The 18,787-nt window shown below is 34.1% G+C and overlaps 1 long non-coding RNA gene across 2 annotated transcripts; it reads left to right on the top strand.

Annotated features, from left to right (window-relative positions):
- Positions 1-14,676: 14,676 nt before the first annotated feature.
- Positions 14,677-17,920, top strand: LOC112097708. 2 transcript variants are annotated; one of them, XR_002905204.1, is made up of 5 exons: positions 14,677-14,879; positions 15,029-15,172; positions 16,870-16,945; positions 17,040-17,142; positions 17,672-17,920. It is a non-coding gene; the product is annotated as an uncharacterized LOC112097708 (long non-coding RNA). The 2 variants fall into 2 exon arrangements; XR_002905203.1 differs by lacking the exon at positions 17,672-17,920 and having other exon boundaries at positions 17,040-17,457.
- Positions 17,921-18,787: the final 867 nt, after the last annotated feature.

Here is an 18,787-nt window from a genome sequence, read left to right as displayed (position 1 = left end):
GCGGGGGGAGATGTCTGTAACATACTGTCATCATAAATATACACTGCTAAAGTTTGTTTCCGTCAAATGAGGATGATAGTTGCCAAAGGCATTTTCCTAACAAGCAAATTGGACAAATTAGAAGTGCATTGAGAAGCTGACAAATTGAAAAAATGGGCTTCATTCATCAAGTAGGACACCAACATAAAATGCGTTTAAGTAGAAAACCGATATGATCACTTAAATGATAATTACTTGTTACCTTACATAATAATGTGAGGTACATAACTGTCTCAAGTCGTTAATGAAAATTTAATGGTAGAAATATAAGGTAGTAGAATTTTGTTTTTTAACAGTTAGGTATTCATCAAATAGTTATAAGACAGTTATATATCATACATTATTATGTCCATTCGAAATTTGAGATTTTTTGCCAGCCGCCTCCTTTAAATACAAGCTCATAAAGAATTTGAATTATTTAATTAATAACTAAGATTCCCTTCCAAAAGTTGTGCACATGCTTGCCATTTAAAGCCATGCCAAAAGTTTTGCTTTTTTAATAAATCACAATATGCGCCAAGCTTGCCACCAAATTTATAATGAAAATCAATCTTTAATTATTATTTTCTTTAATGCTTCCTACTTAATCTTTAACTCTTACTATTATTCTTTGATTATTTTCTTTTTAAGTTTCTTTTTCCAATATAACCCTACAATGATAAATATAAAAAATTAAGATAAATAATATATAAAATAAGCACATCACGCTTCTTTCTCAATCATCAGTATTTGGAATAGAGTGCTGCTAGGTAGCGAGAGGGACGAGAGAATGATGAGAGAAACGGCAGCAACTCTCGTTCCTTTCGCTTGTTAAAATATTAAAAAAATTGAATAAAGAAATGGCGCGTGAAATCTAGCAGGCTTTCACTTTCCTTTCTTTCTCATGCAGGCTTTCACTTTCCTCTCTCACGCAAATCACCATCTTCTCAACTTAGCAATTGTTCACAGCTTCTCTCTCCAGCCAGCAAACGGTGACGGCTTCCCTCTCCAGCCAGCAACCGGTCACGGCTTCCCTCTCCAGCCAGCAATTGCTCACGACTTCTCTCTCCAGCCAGCCTTTCACGGCAAGTGGCATTGTTTCCCCCTCTCTCTCGGCTCCCTCGGCAAACATTAAGTGAGCGGTGGTTTTTTTCAACTTGTTCTTTTTCTTTTACTTTTCTGTTATGTGAATGATCTTGCACGTCTTGTGGAATTTAAGCTTGTTCTTTTGGTGGGTGTCGTTGGAATTTAAGCTTGTTATTTTGGTGGGTCTCGTTGGAATTTAATCTTCTGGAATTTAAGCTTTTGGAATTTAAGCAATGTAATAAGCTAAGTTGCTGAGCTTGTTCAACTTTGGTGTTTCCATAAGTTTGTGTGTTTATCAAGTGACAACATTAGCAGTTAATGCTCTGTAAATTTTCTGTTTCACAAGGATACTTTATTTTTGGTTATCTATTTCTGCATGCAATGTCATATGTCAATTTTGAAAATGATTCTGCTTATGGAGTTATTGCGATTTATGTTATGAATTTTGTTTTATTTCAATTCTATTTGGTTTAGAAATTTTGTAAATTTAATTTTTTTGAAACTGAATATAAATGTTAATTATTTTGTAGGAATGGAAAATTTTAAAAATGAGCGTGCAATTGAAGATGTGCCGCTGGAAAAATTTGAGCCAACTCTTAGTATGTTATTCGATGGTTATGAGGAAATGTTTGAGTTTTACAAAGCGTACGGTAGACAAGAAGGGTTTCCCGTGAAGAAGCTAACGAGTAAGAAAGGGAGCGACGCGATTGTAAAATATGCGACCTTTGCATGTGGCCGTAGCAGCAAAGCAGATAGTAGATCTACTAATATGCTGAAGCTGAAACCTATTGTGAAAACTGGTTGTGAAGCTAAAATCGGAGGTTGTGTAAATGAAGAGGGAAAATGGATTCTTCGAACTTTAAACCTTCAGCATAATCATGGATTGAGTCCGGACAAAGCAAGATATTTCCCTTGTAACCGTAGAATTAGTGCAAGTATAAAAAAGCGAATTGAAATGAATGATTCTACGGGAATTAACATTGCCTAAAATTTTAATTCTATTGTTGTCGAAGCTGGTGGCATGAAAATGTGTCATTTAGAAAAAGATTGTAGAAATCTTCTTGATAAAGCAAGATGATTAAAACTTGGAGAAGGCGATGTTATGGCAATTTTAAAGTACTTCGAGAAAAAACAAGCAGAATGCGATGAGTTTTTTTTTTAGCATTGACTTGGATGAGCATGATTGATTGAAGAATGTATTATGGGCAGATCCGATGAGCAGGGGAGCTTATAAATAATTTGGGGACGTTGTCACATTTGACACCACGTATCTTATGAATAAGTATGATATGTCGTTTGCCCCTTTTGTTGGAGTTAATCATCATGGGCAGTCTATTTTGTTAGGATGCGGATTGATTTCTCACGAGAATACGAAGACATTTACGTGGCTATTTGAGGCATGGCTATCATGCATGTCCGATTCTCCTCCCATTGGTATTATTACTGACCAAGATAAAGTAATGCAAAAGGCAATTGAGAATGTTTTTCCTACGACTAGGCATTGATGGTGTTTGTTACATATAATGAAGAAGGTGCCTGAGAAGTTAGGGGCTTTTAAAGAACGTTAAGGTATTATTTCTTCGTTACTTTCTGCTGTTTATGATTCGTTGAGCCCTGCTGCATTTGAGGAAGATTGGCATGACCTGATTACAACATATGATTTATGGAATAATGCTTGGTTAAATGGTTTATATAATGAGAGGTATCGTTAGGTTCCATGCTATTTGAAAGACAGTTTTTGGGCGGGAATGTCAACAACTCAGCGAAGTGAAAGTATGAATGCATTTTTTGATGGGTTTGTTAACTCAAAAATAAATTTAAAGCAGTTTGTGAAGGAATATGAAAATGCATTGTGAAGGAAAGCTGAATTGGAATGGCAAGCAGATGCCAAGTGTTTAAGTAAAAACACTCCATGTGTAACAAGATATGAGATGGAGAAACAAGTTGAGAAGTTGTACATAATTGCTAAGTTCAAAGAATTCTAGTAAGAATTAACTGCACTGATGTATTGTGATATAGTGGATTCTGTTGGGTCAATTTATGAAATCAGTTAATCACTTGGGCAATAAAAAAAAAAAAAAACTTTGAAGTTGTTTTTGATGAAACTGAATGTGATGTTAGCTGTATCTGCTCAAAGTTTCAGTTCAGGGGAATTCTTTGTAGACATGCACTTTCAGTGCTGTTACGACACGGTATTGAAATACTTTCAAAGATGTACATTTTATCAAGGTGGAGGAAAGATGTGAGTAGATGTTATAGTGAGGTGAAAGTTAGTTATGGTGTGCAGAATTTATCCATTCAGCAGGAGAGATATGACAAAATGTGTACTGATTTCATTAAGGTTGTAAACATAGCTGCTGATGATGAGAGTAGTTACAAATTTGTGTTGGATTGGATTAATAAAATAATGAAGGATCTGCCCAAGCAAATTCGGTGTGCAAGTGTGGAAACAACTGCTATTGGTGAAGTAAGTTGTAGCAGCAACAACATTGAACATGTAATTAATGATCCAGTAGCGGCACGTCGTAAAGGGCGTCCTCCTTGTTTGAGGAAACAATCTTCACTCCGAACAAAAACCTGCCCAAAAGAACAAGACAACCGAAAAAAATAAGGTTCGTGTGAATGCATATATATGTTTTATAATTTTATTTTATCTTAATGTTATCTTAATTTTATTGTATATTATAATTTTACAGGATTTGCAAGAAAATGCTTCAGCAGCTTTTGAAATGGCTAATGAAATCTCCACACTGCAGAGCAACATACAACAGAGCAACATGGACATGGTTTATTTTTGTGAGTTTTTATTATTAATGTTAGTTCAACTATTTTGAACATATGTAACTAAGTATGTTGTTGAGTATATGTAGACGTTTCACGAAGGAAGCACTGTAAATGCAAATCTCAATCAGCACGGGAGTTTAGGCTATTATAATGTAAGAAACAAATTCATAAGTAAATTTTAATTTTAAAATTTTAATATGAATTTTACAATTTTTTTTAGATACTTGTATACCCATTTCAAGTTGGTGGAAATAATATTTACCAGCCAATTCCTTAAAGCTGGCACACGGTAAGTATACTTACATTTATAAATTTCTTAATGCATACTTATATTTTACGTTGTCAAATTTTTAAAATGTATAATGATATTTTAATTTCTTGTATATTATAGCAACCAGTCCCACTGTATGCTTTGCAGTGGCATTATTCTTCTCCTTCGATGACGTATGAAGGATCTGCAAGTGGAAATTTTCAACAATTGTTACATCAACAATGTAATGAAGACAACAATCGCCGCAATTGATGTTTGGCTTGTATTTGTTTCGATTATTTTCATTATCATTTCAGTTAGATTTGGCTTGAGACGACAAATTGATTTTGACTTGAACTTGTTTCGATTATTTTCACTATCATTCACTTAGATTTGTATTAATGTTTACAAGTATTTTCACTATCATTCCATGGCTTGCCTGGACAAACTTTCATGGTTGGTTTGGTTTAGATTTTATCAATGAACTTGTGATGCTGCAATTCGTTTGGTGGTACCAGCAACTGCATCTCGGTGATGCTGCAACACAGAAAATAATAAGAGGAGCGCCATTGAAGAAGGCATCTCAATTTGCTAGGATAAGTGTAAAAATATCAGACTGGATGATAGCCATCCAGCAAGTGGTCACATAAACAATAGATAACACCTGGTTATGTAAAAATATCTAGTTTATCTGAAAGTGTTTAACCAAAATGTCACAAATGCAGTCCATTTTGGGCTATGTAATAAACGAAAATAAAAGGGAACAAAATTGTACAAATTATAAGAACTTAAGAAAAATAATACAAATTATATTTGCCTACAAGTTTTTTCAGTTCATAGAACAAATTAAAAGAACTTAAAAAAAATCTTGAATATAAAACATAGTAAATAATTACAAGTATTCTAATGAAATCATAACATGGTGTTTGTCTTCTTCGAAGTTCATCATTAAACAATCTCCTTTGCGCTTCACATAATTGAAACTTAACAGACAAGAATTCAATCTCCAATGCCATCTTTTTAACTTCCTCCACTAACAAATCAATTTTCTCTTCACTGGATTTACGGTCTTCTACCCATTCAAAGTTCTTACATCCTTTACATTTTCAAAATTTGCGATTTGGATTCTTTGTAGTACGTGATGTAAACAATTCCATTTACTCACCGCATTCGTTACATATTTGCAATGAATTCCGAGTTTCATTTGTACTAGATGATATCGTCATTCAAAAATTACAGCAAGCATGCAATCCTGGAAGTTCAAAACAGAGCAAAAATTACAGCAAGCATGCAATCCTGAATGAGATAAAACAGAGCAAAAATTACAGCAAGCATTCAATCCTAGAAGTTCAAAACAGAGCAAAAATTACAGCAAACATGCAATCCTGAATAAGATAAAACAGAGCAAAAATTACAGCAACCATGCAATCCTGAACGAGATGTTCAAATGCAAGTAAAAATCCTCTTTTGAGTTGACTATTGAGCCAAAGTCATTATTGGTCTATAATAATTAATGACGCTAGTAATTCAACGCTGTTATAAAAATATATATAAAAGAAGAAAGTGAAAAATGAACTGCATTAATTTGCCTTGTTGATTGCCTCTTTAATCGTCAATATATCCATCACTTTTCTTGCAGGGCACTGGCTTATTGTATAGAAGTCTTCGAAGGATCAATTTCACAAGGCACTTTCGGCATATAAAGAAATCATCGCTGCCTAGAACTTATCTCAATCTTTGAACTATCTGACAAGAAATGGGCGAGAGAAGCTTCTCTCAAGGGTAGTTTTACTAAGATTTAAGTCAAACTTGAGAGTTTAATTACATTGTCCATTGCTGTTAATTTCTCAAGAGGAATACATCATCAAGCCACTCATAGCTATTTTAATTTTTCATCAAGTGGGGTTAGCTGAATGCAAAAGCAAAAACCCAACAAATTAACAATAGATTCAAACTTCCCATTACATTCCAAAACAATTTTGCATACCAATTTCTTAGAAACGGAAACACTAAAACCCAAATCAGATCTAGATACAAATCAATTTTGCCGAGAAAATGCAAGAAAAGTACAAGAAAAAGAACAAGTTCAAAAAAGACACCATTTTGCTTACTTAATTTTCCCGAGAGAGAGGAGGAAATAGTGCTGCTTGCGGTGAAAAGCTGGCTGGAGAGAGAAGCCGTGAGCAGGTGGTGGCTGGAGAGGGAAGCCGTGAGCAGTTGCCGGCTGGAGAGAGAAGCCGTGACTAGTTGCCGGCTGGAGAGAGAAGCCGTGACCAGTTGAGTTGCCAGAGAGAAGCCATGACCAGTTGAGTTGCTGGAGAGAGAAGCCATGACCAGTTGAGTTGCCAGAGAGAAGTCGTGACCAGTTGAGCTGCCGGAGTTGAGAAGATGGTGATTTGCGTGAGACACTAGTGTGAGGAGGTAATGGTGATTTGCGTGAGAGAGGAGCGTGAGGAGAGAGGAAAGTCGAGATAAGGTTTGGATTTTCTCTGCACGCACCCATTTCTTTATTCATTCTTTTTATTTTTTTAATGTTTTAACGAGCGAGAGGAACGAGAAGCGAAACGGCAACAACTGCTGCCGTTTCTCTCGTCATTCTCTCATTCCTCTCGCTCCCTAGTATTTTCCTTTGGAATAAAGAGTGAATTGATTGCATAAGCAGTCACCCCAAAAAAATCCCATATTATCACAATTGTATTAGATTTCAATACCGGGATAAGGTGAGGAACCCATAATAGAGAATAACAACACAATATCACATGTCGAATAAGTTTCTTTTTTTTCTTTGACAATAAATAATCTTATGACTCCATAAAGGCAGTGACTTATGCAAGAACAAATAGATATAACAAAATACATAGTGGAATAACCAATCTTTGGAAGTACAGTATCAGGTCGTCTTTACTCTTTCATGAAACTGAACACGGGGTGCATGTTAAAGCTGTAAGAGATAATCGACAACCTTATTTCCTTAAGTAACTGGCGCGATTTCTTATTCTCCATGTTAATGGGAGCAACATGAAGAGTGTAGTTCGGACCAGAAGACTTATCATACTCATGCTGTGGCATCTTGTCACCAACCTCTACATCAAGTGCAACTCCTGTCTGCCTTGCATAAAATGCATTAACTATATGAGATAATAAAGATATAGTTGGACCCCAAAAGAAAAGACATCAGATCGTGGGACTTTATAACTAACATATATGCCTTGTTAGAAATTGAAAAAAAAAAATAGAGGCTAGAAATAATGCTCCTAGGTATCGTTTCCTTTAAGTGGAATTCGGAAACAAATAAATTGATACAAATGACTAAAATAATAGCAAAGTTTGCTAGCCCGACGTGATTGAACTACTTTTAACGGGCAAACCATTGTCCTAGGGGACCAAATGCGTTGCTATTTAACCATTTACAGCCTTTTATGAATGAACAATGTGATATTAAGAGTGAAGTTATACCTCATAGCACCAGCAACAAGCAACATTCTGAATAGTGTAACAACCACCAGCTAGCAGCAATAGAGTCACATCAAATGATCTCATAAATTTGACACATTCTGCATGACCTTTAATTGAAAGATTGGAGCATCTTAACCTATCCCCAGACAATGAGTCAGCACCCTATTGGAGGACCACGGTACCAGGTCTAAAAATTTCCATGGTATCTCTCATCATCAATATATACCATCATCCTTTCCTGTAACCAGTATCATGTATATCCCCTATACCTAGAAAATAATCTCCGAACTTATGGAATGAAACATTTATTACCCTATAAAAAGCATTGTGAGACAGATAAGTTATAATGTTAGCAGACATTTGGTTGAGGTAATTACATAACCAGGCATCGAATAATTAAATAGATATAATGTTAAAATCATTAAAGAGGTCATTTAGTCAAAAAATTAGATCAAATTCCAAAATAAAAATGCGTACATACCATATCAGTAACTCAGAAATAGTTTGTCTCCCTCGACTGTTCCAGCCATCAACATCTGGTTACCAATAATAAGATGGTATCCAAAGCTTAATTCACAGTGTGTCACTAAAAAGACAAATTCAAAATCGAACCAAATGTACCTTGATAGTTACATCAACAAATATTGGTAAATGTGTTGTCTGCAAAGACCCTGTCAAAAAATGTTGAAGGAAAAAAAGGAGGAATTGAACTAAAAATATTTTCGGGAGACATACATGATAATAACGATAGAGTGTATCTTTAAACCATCAGAACTGCAATAATTGAAACCATCAGAACTGAAATAACTCCCACATTATAAGAACTGTCCTCGAAACAAAATCTAAAGTCTAACCCAAGATTAAAAAAGTATTTCCCAACAGGGGCGGACCTCAGGAGGAAATTTAAGGGGGGCCAAATTTAAACTTATAATTTTGATGCTATTAGAAGTAATAAATTACAACCAGCCCAAATCATCCAAAAAAATTTCAAGATACTAAATGAAAAAAAAAATTTACATTTATAATTCATGAAGGAAGATGATTACAAAGCAAAAGAGCCTCCACCCATACAAAATTCCAAGTGTTAAAGTACTGAACCTATCAAAAGAAAATAAAAAACTTAAACAAAAACCATCATAACTGTAAAGAGAAAAAGCTTCCTCAAGCAACAAAATATTCTTAACATAAGATACTAAACCCACCAAAATCAGGATCTCCAACATTAAAATGGAATACGACGTTCTTTCATATCTCGAAACTCATTGACTATTGATTCAATACTTAATTTTTCTGCAATTTCCCTTTCAATGTATATAATCAATGAATCTGTAAGAAATTCATCCTCCATTTTATTGCGAAGTCTTGTCTTTACTATACGCATAGCCAAAAATGATCGTTCCGTAGTTGCAGTAGACACTGGAAGAGTTAGCACAAGAACAATTATTCTATAGACAAGGGGGAATATTGTTGCTTTTCTAGTACTAACCAACCATTGGCTTAAGTCGGGAATGGTCGACAAACTTTTGAACTCTGGATGTTGAACTACATTATACTTATAATGCTCAAGTTAGATTTTTAAATTCATTTTATCAACGTATGTGAAATCTGCTGGATAAAACTTGTCAGCCAATTGACCAACATCACCAATTCTAAATGACTCCTTACATTCACAAGGATCAAGTGCTGAACTAAGTATAAGCAATTGCACTGCATGTTCATTAAATCGACTACTTAACTCTTGTAATTAGCAATCTATAACAGCATAAAACAAATTTACCCTATAATGTTCAGCAACAGTAAAGTAATCTTCTTGACATCGAGCTCGACCTTGTCTTACAACATAATGAGCATTCATTTCTGGAATATCTATATTTCTAGCCTCACAAAATGATTTCACTTAATTAAGCAAAGTAATCCACCCATCATCTCTAAATTTCTGCATAAGTGCTTTAGTTGATGAAACAAGTTGCATAGCATGTAGGGGTGTTCAGAATCCGATCCGATCCGTTCAATCCGTCTGATCCGTAAAAATCTGATCCGTATAAATCCGATCCGTGGATTGGTGGATTGGATTGGATTGAAATTTTAAAAATCCGCAATCGGTGGATTGGATATGGATTTACTTCTGTGAATCCGCAAAAATCCGTGAATCCGCAAAAAAAAATATTTATTTATTTATTTTAAAAATATTATAAATATGATAATTATATAAGCACCATAATATAATTTAGTCATTATTTAATAAAATTATAAAATAAAAAATATTAAATTAATAATTAAAAAATTAAAAAAAAGTAAAGTCATCAAGTAAAGTAACATAACAATCATTATCTAATAAAAATAAAAAATAAAAAATGATCAAATCGGTCAAAAATTATTGAAATAAAGTCATCCTCATCCAAAACCAAAACGAAAGTTAAAGCTTTTGTAAAAAAAAAAAAAAGAAAGTAACAATGACATAAAGTCAAAAGTAAATTAGATAACGCCAAAAGCAACTAGCATTAGCAATTTAGCATAACGCAAAATCGCAAATCAGTGGTCACGACCTGCAAACGAAAAAAAAACCCTAAGCTGGTTCTTGCTTCCCTGCCATCACAGTCACTCACGATTCCGACGAGTACTATTAAACCTTACCACGGTGTTTCTATCTCCTTCTCCAGGTACAGTACTCGTAAACATTCGGTTGCTTTTGCTTTTTGTTCTGTGGTAAAACTGAATCTGTTAATTTCTTGTTTGATGGGCTATTTTTTAAAAAAATGAAGATTAAAGAGTTGTTGTGGGGGGTGGTTGAATCATGTTGCTTATGTGGATCTAACAATCATATTGCCTTTTCTGGATGTAACACACGAATTTCGTGATTTTTCTTTTTGAATTGGCTTCTTTTACTTTTCCTAACTGTCAATGAATGGATGCTGTCAATGATGAAAAAGATTTAGAGGTTGATACTGAGGTTGATGCTAGGGAAATGTTTGATTCGGGTTATATGAGGATTTTAAAAGACAACATTTTTGTAGAGTGCAAAACAGAAGTGGATCTTTACTTGTTAGAATCATGTGAGAACCCAGAAAATGAGAGTTTTGATGTTTTGGATTGGTGGAAGATTAATTCTTCCAAATATCCAATTTTGTCCTATGTTGCTCGAGATATTTTGGCCATGCCTGTTTCCACTGTGGCATCTGAGTCAGCATTTAGCACTGGTGGGCGTGTTCTTGATCCACATCGGTGCTCACTATCTACAAGGACGATGGAGGCATTAATTTGCACACAAAATTGGCTACGTTCAACTCCGATAAATCTTGATGAAGCAATAGATGAGATTGAACATATTGAGACAGGTAAAATGTAACAATTTAACTTTAATTTTATTTTTTGATTATTATTTGACTTTATATTGTTATTCTATTTTAAAAATTGACATTTTTCTTATCTTATACGTACAGAGATTTTGGGAGCTGACAAGAACATATTTGATGAAGTTTGATGGCTTTATTTGAACAATTAATTTTGATATTATATTAATATATTATTGTAATTTTATTTGAACAATTAATTTTGGTATGTTATATTTTAAAACTTTAAACGTATTATTATAGTTTTATTTAAACAATTAATCTCGATGTGTTATATTTTAAAATTTTGAATGTATTATTAAAACAAACAATTAATTTGTTTAAATTTTATTTAATTTTAAATTTAATTGGTAGTAAAATTATTTTATTTCGCAAATCAATTCGTAAAATGATGGATTTGGATATGGATTGAGTTAAATCCGCATCCGATCCGCAGACGTATGGATTGGATATGGATTGAGTCAAATCCGTATCCGATCCGCAGATGTATGGATTGGATTTGGATTGAATTTAATCAATCCGTGGATTGGATTGGATTGAAAAATTATAATCCGTAAAATCATGGATCGGATATGGATTGATGTCCAATCCGTAAAATCCGATCCGCGAACACCCCTAATAGCATGTAAAATATCTTGAGATTTAGATTGCAAAGCTTGACAAAGTATATCAATGATTGCCATAATTTCTTTTATAAGGTGCAAGATAAAAACAAACTCAAAACTAGTCATTGCCTCATTTGCAGCATCAACATCTCCTTGTTGGAAAGCATTAGTGCCATCTTCAATGATATTAAGTAGAACAGAACATGTTGCACTGAACATTTTTATTAAATTGGAGACTGACTTGAAGTGAGAACTCCATCGAGTATCCCCAGGCCTTTGTAAAGTGCCAATTTGATTAAGCCCTCTCCCATTCTCAAGCTCATCAATGGAAATCATGTACTCAATGTCAGCAGCTTGAGCACGTTTCAGTTCTTCATTGCACTTACAAGAAGCACCAACAATATTTACAACAGAAGCCAGTTTAGTAAAGAAATGATGAATAGGAACAATCTCATGAGATACTGCGACTAAAGCCAATTGTAGTCGATGGGCCAAACAATGAATGTAGTAAGCATATGGACAATCTTTCAAAATTAAAGCTTGTAAACCATTCCACTCACCCCGCATGTTACTTGCACCATCATATCCTTGCCCTCGAATATTTTGAATATTTAAATTATTATGAGACAATAGAGAGTATATATCCCATCTTCCAAGGTCACTGCAGAAGTGTTAGAGACATGAACAAGTCCAAAAAAAGGTTCTCGCACAAAACCATCTTTGTCAACAAATCTCAAAACTACGGCCATCTGTTCTTTCTTCGATTCATCGCGTGATTCATCTACAATTAAACAAAACTTTGCATCTCCTATTTCTTCACGAATTGCCTTTTTCACTTTCATGGAAAAGACATGTAAAATTTCTTTTTGAATATTTGGTGATATATAGGAGGCATATTTTGGAGCTTTATCAAGTATAACTTCTGCAATCTTTTCATTATTAGAGGCAAATGCTTTAAATAATTGCAGAAAATTTCCACGATTTAATGATTTTTTGCTCTCATCATGGCCTCTAAAAGAACAACCTTGAAAAGTTAAGTATCTAATTGCTTCAACTGTAGTTTTTAACTGCAGTCTATTATTTTCAATTTCTTGAGAGGAATAACGATTAAATACCTGTGGCAGATGTTGAGATTGCCTCATCAAATCCTCACATGATTTTTCAACCTTTTTATGAGTTGAATTCGGATCCTTTCCCACATGATTAAGGAAGGCACAATTTTTCCCATCTTTAACCTTTCTCCAGACATTAAACCCCTTAACAGTATAAGCATTACATTTTGGATGTGCAGATGGTGTATTGAAGAGATAACATGGTAGACAAAAAGCAGCATTTTTATAGGTGAATATTCCAACCAAGAAGGAAAAGAATCGAACCATGAAGATTGAAAACGATGAAGGTGCTTTTCTGGTCCAGATTTAGGATACTATGAAAATCTTGGTTGATATGGACCAGCCATTATGTATGCTATGCGGATTTCATCCTGTTGATTAACATCATAAACCCATATTTGTGGACGCAACCTTGGATCATGCTCCAAAAGTTGAGTATTAACTGGATTTGTCTCAATTCTTGGAGATTTTAAAGGTGGATTTCTAAAATTTGGTGAATTGGTAAGTGAGACTAGTGAATTTTCAATATTTGGAGATTTGATATTGGCTTCTGCATTTTTCCTTTTGAAGTATTGATTAATTTTTTATGGCTTTCTCATGTTTGCTACTGGGAAATTTAGGGATTTCGGTTGAGTTACAGGTGATTTTTGGGATATGTTATTCGCGATCGCGATTTGTTGGCTGATGTTATGGGTTTTGTGGTTGATTTCTTTTTTCTTTTAATTATTTTGATGCCATCGTAAGTGACTTAAGTGGGCGTTTGGGCTGCAGAAAGTTAAAGACTTTAACGAAAGTTTGTTTTCTTTTTAAAAATAAAAGTGGGCTTTTGGGATTGATTTAATTGTTTTAATTATTTTGTTTTTGGACTTATAAAATTACAATATTATCTAATCTATCAACCTTATATATTAATTATACAGGGGTCAGTGTGGACATTTCACGTAAATTATTCATATTTTATTTAAAAATCTCAAAATATTTTAAAATCCTGGGGGGGCCATGGCACCCTTTGGCCTTATATGGCGTCCACCCCTATTTCCTAATGAAGTTTCTTGCATGAAGTGGATATCCTCATAGAAGTCCTAAATAATCATAGCGAGAGAGAGAAATAAAGACATAAAGTCTTATGCCAGAATTGAAATGTTGGACCTGGACTTATATAGGAGTAGTTCCATGTTGGAGTGGGCCAAAAAAGAGGACCTGAACCGAACCGACAACCTGATCCGAACTGAATTTATTTAGTTCGGTTTTTTGAATTCGGGTCGGTTATCGGTTCGGTTGTATAAGAACTGAATTTGATCGGTTGGCAACAGTTAGAGGTGGGCACGGTTCGGATCGAAATTAAGCAAAACCGATTTAAATCGGTTATTTTATAAAAAACAACTAAATAAGAACCGAACTCAATAAAAACCGAACATAAACAGATCTTTTCGGATCGGTTTGGTTCGGTTCGGTTTTTTCGATTTTGTGCCTATTTTGAATTTCTAAATTTTTACCCCATTAGGTCTCATGAATGTAATAATTTTTTTCAATAATTAATTTATCCTAATTTCATTACAATTATTAACAATAAATACAAAGTATTCAAAACACATTTTATTACTAATATCTTACTAACTACTAATAAGGTACTTGCAAAATATGAAATATTAAGATTTCAAAATACATAATCAAACTCCAATACTCTATCTATATAAACATGATGTTGTAAAGACAAATAAAAATAACAACAATTAAAACTTACAACAAAAAATAAAAAGAAAATTTAAAAACAAACACCAACAATAATTTTTAAATATATATATACACCTATAATCGTGTGTGTGCATGCCTATTTTAGTTATCTTACGTAACCAATTAAAATTTAACACGTGTCTATTTAAATAAAATTTTAAGAATAATTCGATTTTTCGGTTCAGTTGAGTGAACCGAATACCAAGCCTATATTTTAAATTTTTTTACAAACTATATATTTTGATTATTTTTTAAAATTAAAACCGGTCGGAATGGAAGGGTTGGATTTTCTCTAGTGGACGGTTTTTTTGCTCACCTCTAGCAACAGTCAACACTGAAACCGAACGGATGATAATTACATATACATCGTGGATTACATACACATCGTCACTTTTTTTTCTCCCCAAATCTCACAGCCCACGACTTCATTCCGTCCGTCACATCTGAGATAAGTAGCCGTCACCGTCCATCAACCGCACCTGAGGTCAGTTTCTCTATCTTTTGTCCACAGTTTCTTTCTTTTTTTTTTCTTTGCCGTTATTTCTGGTTTGAATTTTTTTGATTTTATGATATGGAATTTCTAAATTGAGATTTTCTGAATCTGGGTTTTTGATTTTGTAATGTGTTTTTCAGTTTCTAAGATCTGTGCTGAGGTTTCATTTTAGCTGATTGCTGTTCTCAGTAGAAGATGAAGAACAACTTGTAGCTCTGTCTCTGCCCATTTGCTTCGATTGTGAAGAGTGAAGACTGAAGGGTAAAAAGCCACCGCATTTACGGGTCAGTGTCATGGGTCTATTTTCTTGCTGGTAGAAATTCAGTGATTCAAGCAATTAAAGCAACGATTTTATTTCTTTTTTTTATTCAATTGTGATAGATTAACGTGGGTTCAATTGTGATATGTTTTAATTTTATTTTATGCATCGCATTGATGTTATGTTGAAGTCTTGATATGTTGAAGAATTCAGTTAAAATTGTTCGTAAAGTGGCACTTTTGATCTGATATTGAAATTCTTCTGTTGTTCATAAGAATTAGATTCAAGTTATAGGGTGATCATTGATCATCTTATTGGCTGGATTTGTTATAGTCTTCTCAAATGTGAGGATTGATATTGAAAAAGCCAAATGAAATTGTCTAAATTTCAGTAAAATCTCTAATCTTTTCGGCCACCGCTGATGCAAAGTACCCTGTACTCATGCTTCTTGCGCAACAGACAGGTTCTGTAGTTCTTCGAACAAAGAGCAGTCGATGCGTGCAAAAAAATAAAAATAAAGAAGAAACATTATTATTATTGATATTACAAAGTTTTTGGAGAAGTCACAGTTAGGAACTTCAAGAAGGTTGATCCTTTTTCTTTGTATTTCTTTCTAGCCATCCTCAGAAGCTTTGTCACTTAAACCAGGAAACAGAGAGCATTCTTTTCTGGAAAAGATGGACATGCTCTTTGCAGTTTTTTCTGTTATGAAAGCTGGAAGAGGATTAATTGTGGCTATAGCCATAATTAGGGTAGTTGATCAGTTTAGCGGCCATTATTAAATATTACATGAGCATTTAATCACTACAGCAAAGACCATGTCTTATAACTTATCCCATAAGCCCTGAACAGTTGAGATAAGCTCTATTAGTTTTGAAGAAAACCCCAACTTTTCTTCCCGGGCTTATTTGGACTGATTCAGGTTTATTATACCAAAAAAAAAAATAATAATAATGGCTTATGGTCTTTCTTCAAATAAGACACTCATGGGTTAGTGATTTTCAGCATGGACTAAAAAACCAAAAGAGACACTCATCTGTTAATTACTTTATCGTGTACTGTCCTGGTGGTTTATTGTGTTGCTGCTGTGTGCCAAGATTAACGAAAACAAAATATTCAAATTCATGATGATGATACTGCAAAAGAAAATCTGCGTCATCTGTTTTGTTGATTTTTTAGTTGGTTGTTAAACCAACTCAGTAGGAGTGGGCAAAAAAAAGGACCCGAACCAAACCGACAACCTGATCCGAACAGAATTTATTCAGTTTGGTTTTTCGAATTTGAGTCGGTTATCGTTTCGGAACCGAATTTGAATGTTTTTGTTTTGGTTCGGTTTTATTTTGTGTTCTGTAATTAGTTCTTGTCATGATTAACTGATCTCGGTTTCTTGACTTCCCTAATTTATTAAGAATAATCACCAAAAAAAGTTCAAGAGAAATGTCTCCTTAAAATTCTTTGTTTTTAACTTAATAGTTCAAGAATACCAGCACTTAGTTCAATTTGTAAAATGTTAGTGATTAGCAATCAGGAAGAGGATATGTTTTTAACTTAATAAACATATTAAGTTATGTTTTTAGACCTGTTTCTGTAAAGAAACCAAACCGAACCGAAAGTGTTTACTGTGCAGATATGTTTTTAACTTAATAAAACCGATTCCATTCGGTTCGGTTCACTTTGTAAAGAAAATTTTCCCACCCCTACAACTGAGTATTTACTGTTCAGATAGGTGCTTTTGGGATACTTAAACTCGGTGGGCCAAATCCTTGAGTGCTGCCAGCAGAAAGTGTGTTTTGAAGAGGTATGCACAGTGCAAATGTCCTCAATTATTTCATTCTTATTTGTATCTTTTATACACAATTACCTCTTAACAAATTGTGCTGCTTCAAATGAAGGGACCAAAGGAGAAGAATAGGCTGACTGGATAACAAAAATGGTAATCTTCAGTTCCAATCCTCACTACAGGGAGCTGGCAATCAGGAAGAAGATTGCTAGCATGTATTTCTCTCTCTCTCTCTCTCGCCCTCTCTCTGTGATTTGTAATTAGCAACAAGTAAAATCCAGTTGAGCTTTTTTGTTTGGATATGTCTTAGATATTGTGTGAATTTGAACTCTAATTTTTCGAGAAAAATGCTGAAAAAGAATCTTTGATCATCAAATTGCACTCTTTCTTTTCAGTATTGGAAGTGGAGTGAAGCTTTTATTAATTGAAATTGTACTAAAATCTCGAAAGTGACTAATCTGCCATGTGGTTTTAATTTCTAGATATGGCATTATTGTTGTATCATTTATATCAAGCAGTCTTTCTTTCTTCATTATTTTTTATTTTTTTTCTGTAAAACGTAATGCCATGGGCATATTCAAGAACCTTGCTTATTCTGCTTCTCTATGTGTGTGTATGTTTGTGTTTTCCCTTTTCTGTATCAGTGTCGCAACATTGAGTACTTATCTCCTCTACCGTTATACTTATAGTTGTATAGTCAAGCATCCTCGAGGCAGTCAACTAACTATTTTGTTTTTTGTTTAGATATAATAAACGAGAAAAGCATTTTCCATCACTGGAAGAATACAATGATTACTTGGAGAAAGTGGAGGACATGAGTAAGATCAATCTTGATGAGGTTCTTCTTATTTAGTAACAGATTAGGATAGTGATCAGTATCTCTCTCAAATGAACTTAGTATTAATGTTTAGGCAAACACTACCTTACAACTAATGTAAGGTACATCCCTCACTCATGAACAGTGTATGAGTGGGACCCACTCACTATCCATGTGAGGGATGTACCATACATTAATTGTAAGGTAGTGGGATCCTAATATTTATATAAATAAGGGATGCCTAAAATCCTGACTCAAGGAGCCTTTTCTTTTAAAGCTCATGTCAATCTTTAGTTGCTTTCATAGAAAAACTTTCCATTGGATGATAAAATCTCTTAGTATTGAAAATAAGAGGTGACCCGATCACTTAGGTGAGAGTAACTGACAAAATATGGTGTCACTAAATTTTTTCTGATGCTCCCCTTAGAAAATTTATAAAAGTAACCCACAACTTATGTCAATTTTTGAAATAACTCCACAAAACCCTAATAACTTGTTTCCTTTAAACCAAGCCCAAATCCATGCCCGAAACTATTATGGATCTAAACCCCAAACCCAAACCCAAACCCAAACCCGTGATCAGCTTTAAACCAACCCAAAATCTATACCTAAACCCGTAACCCACACTCTTAACCTTAACCCATTAACACAAAACCAAACCCAAAACCCCAAACTCGAATTCAAACCCATAACCCAAAACCAATTTTAATCAAACTCAAAATATTGAAAAAAAATCCTTGCCACCTGACCAAAAATTCCTATGCCTCCATTGTCAATCCAGTTGTTGTATTTAACCCCAGCACTGTTCCACGACCTCAAAAATCATTTGTTGATGCTGTAATTGGATCTCCAACTAGGCTAATTCCAATCGAGCCGATGTCTTTAGTCCGAGGTGAATCTGCAGTAATTTTTTCAGCTGAAGAAATTTGATTCATGGCAGAACTATTTAAATTATCCATTGTAGGTAAGTTCTCTTTTGGCTGACTTTCAATGGACAAGACTCGGATGTGCAGATATGCAATATTTGGACTTTATAAAGGGAG

This window comes from Citrus clementina, unplaced genomic scaffold, assembly GCF_000493195.1.
Source record: "Citrus clementina cultivar Clemenules unplaced genomic scaffold, Citrus_clementina_v1.0 scaffold_5, whole genome shotgun sequence".
Classification (NCBI taxonomy): domain Eukaryota; kingdom Viridiplantae; phylum Streptophyta; class Magnoliopsida; order Sapindales; family Rutaceae; genus Citrus; species Citrus x clementina.
Note: the sequence above shows the minus strand (reverse complement) of the source record. Positions and strands in the feature narration are given on the sequence as shown.